Source organism: Falco rusticolus, chromosome 1 (assembly GCF_015220075.1).
Source record: "Falco rusticolus isolate bFalRus1 chromosome 1, bFalRus1.pri, whole genome shotgun sequence".
NCBI lineage: Eukaryota > Metazoa > Chordata > Aves > Falconiformes > Falconidae > Falco > Falco rusticolus.
The window spans coordinates 48,720,495-48,725,889 of NC_051187.1; positions in this window are offsets into that span (position 1 = coordinate 48,720,495).

Sequence of the window (5,395 nt, forward strand, 5' to 3'; positions counted from 1 at the left end):
CCATTTTCTCCAATTAATTTTAATGATGTCAGACTTCTTGTCCCTTGGGGCTGGAAGTCTGCAGGACATTGTCCAAGTCTTTAACCCAAGGTCCTGCGTCTGCCCCTCTGGTGATCCTGCAAGTGGAAGCAGCTGGAGTCGTGACATTCCTCAAACGCACAGGTGATAATCTGACAAGTGTCCTTCCTTCCTCTCTCTGTGAAATGTGCCACAGCATTAAAGGCCTGAGTTACTGCTCAGCACCGGATAGCTGTTGGCTTTTCCTGACAGCATTAATTCAAGACTAGATATAGAGCTGTTTTGAGAGTGAGAGATGTTTTTTTGCGGGTCTGTGAGGTTTCTATCAAAGGTGTTTATTCAACCAGAGCTCACATCTGCAACACTTTATTTCTCTATATACAAAATATACCAGTAGCTCGAGTCATTTGCACACAAAGTGACTCCACTTGATGAGAAAATGTTTGCATTTTCTGACGCCCCTTACAGGAAAGTCTAATTTGCTGTCACCAACACATACTAGCTTTGTCTATTTGAAAAGTTCATCTGTTACTATGACCAAGCACAACACCGAGACAGCTGTCTCATTCCTGTGTGTTCCAATGCTTTTCCTGAAAATCACATCAAGTACTATTAACAAAAAAAAAGGCAGCTTAAAAAATAAAGCTTAAAATAACTTAAAAAAAAAAAAAAAAAGGAGCTCTTCTTTTGCCTTTCTTTTGTGTTTGGTTTTTTTTTTTTTCTTCCTGGATATCTACCTCCATCTGCTACTTCTAAATCTAGTTCTCAGGAATAAATTAACCACTCAAGAATACATGTATTCCTCATAACCTGCTATCTGAATTATATTGTTGTGATTTTATTCATCTTAGTCCCTCTCTTTCTTTTGCCCCTGTTTTGCGGTCTGTTCCTTCAACATCTACATTTACTTCTGTATATATTAATCTCATCAAATTCAAGTTCCCTGGTAATATGCCTAAGAGTAAAAATCTAAGCGAAGCTTGCATACCTCCTTATCCCGACAGCATCTTTAACTATTTACAAACCAGGACCAAGATGTAGAAGTGAGAGGAAGAATTTGATTACAATATGGATTTCTAGCTGATTTCCATGACACCACATTTTACAGATATTACTATCTTCAATGCAGTAAGAATGCATTATTGTAATCTTAGGTCTTGACTTCTGGAAACACGGTAGGAAAACACTGAATATAGTTTTAGCAAAATAAGAAATATTTTGTTTTCATAGCATTACACTTCCTACAGGAATGAATGATGAAGAAAAGTTCAAGCTAGATTTTAATATGATATTTCAATCTGTCAGTTTGTGGTCCCAGATATGGTTAAAAACATAGTTATTCTGTAATCTATTGGAATATAACCCCTTTTCTCTATGTAGTGGGGAGCAAGCTACCATGTTAATCACTGAATCATGACAGTTTCCTTTAAAATAATGAAAAAAACAAAATGTATATTTCTATCCTGAAAAAGTCTTTCCATGTAAATAAAGCTAATAAATATTTAAATTCAGTCACTTAATTAAAGACTATGTCATCGTACAAATGCAAAAGGAAAGGGGAGAAACATACATTAGCATCCTCAGTTGATACTTCCTGAATCCCACCTCCTTAGCTGTTCAAACAGAACTTTAGTTTTGTTTAGTTAAAAAAATAAAATCAGATGTTCAAGAAATATACCTAAATCTGTCTTTCCAGAAGTGACTGAAAGGTACAAAAATATATTTTTAGAAGGAGCAACCCAAGTCTTTCAGCTCTTGCAGGAGCAGCTGTGGAATAATCCAGGTGATATTGGTAGAGGACTGCAAATATGAATGAGGTTGATTAAAGTGAGTTGTGAAGTCCTTCCCAGTTAGACTGGCAATGTCATGGTTTGAACAGATTGTTCCCTAAGTAATAATGTATTTTACTCAAAACAATATAGGTGAGGAGAAAAAAAGGCTGAAGTCCTACTGTGTATTTTGCTGTGGTGGTGGGTGGCCGTTTTTGTAGTTACTCCAGAGCAATTTTAAACTGGTTTGGAGCACCTTCAGGCCTCCAAGTAGCTGAGGTGGGATAGCACGTATTAGGGGCTCCAAGCCCACCAAAGAACCCACCCAGCTGCTTCTGTGCTTAGGCTACACTCGATGTTTTCCCAACACAGCAATGCCGCTCTCACCACCTGAGATAGCAAAGGTCAAGCCCAGCTCAGACATATCTATGCTGGGTGACTTGCAGTGAAGGCGTGTATTCCCAGATCATCTAACCCTGAAGGCATGAAATTGATTATACTTCTGGTTTTATTTCCAGAGAATCAAAAAAAAGAGCAGCAGTGTTTTGGCAGGACAGGCAAAATAGCCCTGCAAAATATGGTACATTGTAATAGATTATTTTGTATGAACCCATTTGGGAGGAAAACGTGAGAAGGTTAATTTTTAATGTTTGTGCTTAAAAATGTCTGGGACAGTAACCCACAGGTAGAAGATCTCAATATTGTTTAAACCTGAAGACGCTATCTGACCTGATGACTACGTTACTCTACTAAACTAATTACATATGCAAAACCCCAGAGCCAGATGCACTTGTAGCTACATGTCTAATTCCCACTGATGTCAAGAACAGGAATAGTCATTTATGAGCAGAGACCCTTGCAACCAACATCAAAGATCACTTTCTACAGGAATGTACACCAACTCGGGCATTTTGTCATGCTGTTAAGTTTCAAGTATAACCTTCAACTTTGGGAAGGAGTACCAAAGGAAGCAGAACACCATTTCCTTCCAGTAAGGGTTTTTATTGACTTAAGGTGACTTATTGTATACAATTTTAGAATTTTTAATCTATGTGTCATTTGTTCAGCAGAAATCCTGAATCCAATCTTACAAATTCTAGCCACATGAATAAAATAAACCACTTCTGGAATTTTTTTATATGCATATGAGCTAGCCATCTGAGAATGGCCATCTTACACCTGGCTGCTTCCTGAATATAATGTCATTCTAGCAGATTGGAATTACATTGCATCATGATGCTTGTTTTAAAAAGCAGGGGTTTTTAAGGTTCTGGGTATGGCAGAGATTAACATATGTTTGGGTAGCAGAATTAAATGTTACCTCGAAGTTTCTTTTAGCCAAATTAATATAATTTGCCAGGATTATTTAGAGCATTTTTCTCAACGTTCCATGTATACTTGAGAGACAATGAGCAACTTCACCTTCAAACATATATTTCCTTGTCCAATCCATACTAGTAATATATTCACCAGTTACTAACTAAAAATCAGATGTTAATGCTCATTTTCATGCCATAAAATCTTCTGCTTTTTGTCATCAATAATCCTCTTTTTTTTTTTCTTTTTTTTGGGGGGGTTGGGTTTTTGTTGGGTTTTTTTTGTGGTTAAGCAAGACTATTTAAAACCTTTATATTTATACTCAGAGGCCTACATTCATATTTAGGCATAAATCCCATTCACCTCAGTAGGCCTCAATGGGATTTTTGCCTGAGGCAAGGGTAGAAGATGCACACCTGATGTTCATGCATCGTGACAACAACATCTTCACACATTTTGAGTTCTTCAGTGCTGACAGCATTGATCTTTTTTTTCCCCCACATCCTACCAACTCAGTGCATTGAGTATTTAATAATACAGGTGATACGAAGCCCCATCGTCTTACTCATGTAAATAACGTAATAATTGAAACCAAATCTTTTTCCTTCTCTATGGCATATGCAAGGCTGGAAAAGGGATCTAAATGAACACACCTTTCAAAAAATTGTATCTACATCAGTGGCAATGTAAAAGAATGTAGAATAAAGCGGACATTTTAAATAAAATGAACCAGTTTTTAAATTTTAAAATATTTTGCTGCCACCTTCTGGAATTTAATAAAATATGCATCTCAGTTGTTTGTAACACGGACATAATTTAGCCTTCAACAGGAATTGCTAACATTATTACAGAGAAAGAATACATGTTTCTTCTCTACTGCTTTTTAAATTCCACACAAATATGTCCAATTTCACCTTCCACAGAGAGACTGAATAGCACAGATTCAAATTTAAGGCTTTCATACATGAATAAAATAGAGAGGGGGAAACTGTGCGTCAAGCATAACTCTCAACAAATGCCATGAACAATCAGCAGCTCAAGCACCATTTGGTCTTAGAAATACAAGTAAAAAAAGCAAGGAGTTGCTCACAGATGATACATAAATAGAAACTAATAATTCACAACCAAGTGTTAGTTTAAATCAAAGGTTACCTGTTAAAACTCAGGACCCCTTTCCCCCAGGTGCGTTGTGGCCTTTGACGTAACAGCACTGCTTTTGCAATATAACTCTATATAAATAAACAAGAGGCAAACATGTCCTCAGGATCTGGGCACTGTCCTACATACTGTCTCCCCCGTTTCTGTCAGTGAGATTTTTTTGCACACAACATGTGGAAATGTAAAGCATTTGGGGAAAGATTAATATATGCAAATATAACACCAGTAGAGCACATGTCAGAAGTCCTTTATTATCACTAAGACAACTGGAGCACTCATTTTAGAAAAGGAGTGATCAGAAGCATTTAAACTGGAGAAAGAATAGAAACATCTGTATCTGTACATTGTCCTGAAGTCACCAGTTTTCCTTTGATGTACAAGACCAGTATTCCCGAAGCATCCTGGGGTTTGGTTGCCCATCGCTGCTCCTACAGTGGACAGATGACCTCTAGGACAGCCAGCTCTGCAAGGACCTGCATGGCTTGGCAAGCTGTCTAGTCAGCTGGGGACACTGAACAACCACCTTTTTGGGAAATAAAAATCAGAGCATGAGGAGGCACAAGCACCGGCTGATTTACTTCCCTGCCGATATCATTCCTTCATCTCTAAGATGTCATTTAAATTAACACACAGGTGCTATTAGTTCTTCCAGAAAGCACTAAAATGAGTTTGTTCCTTGTGAAAAGCATTGTTTACATCAGCACTGAAATCCCATGTGGGAAGTTGTGGAGTTAGCCGACTTTAAGCCCAGGGTTGAAGAACCTATGTCAGTCCCATCTTCTGCTGCCATGGCATGCCCCAAGTGCGTGCGTGCGTGTGCGTGTGCGTGTGTGTACATGTATCTTGTGGGATATATATAGGTGGGTTATATATAGGATGTGGGCATAAATATGTCTTGAAGACTTCAGGTGGCTTCTGCAAAGCTCAGGTGAAGCCTGGCTCGGGCCCCGGTAAGATAGCGGCTCAGCAGGGCCTCAGTTGTCGCCTGCCGCACCCCAACGCCTGTGCGCGCCGTGAGGAGAATGGCGGGCGGGCGGCCGCCGGCCGTGGGGCGGGGGCGGGAGGCGGCAGCTCACGCCGCACACCTCGCGGGCGCAGCGCCCGCCCGCAGCCGCGGCCCGAAGGCGGAGCCG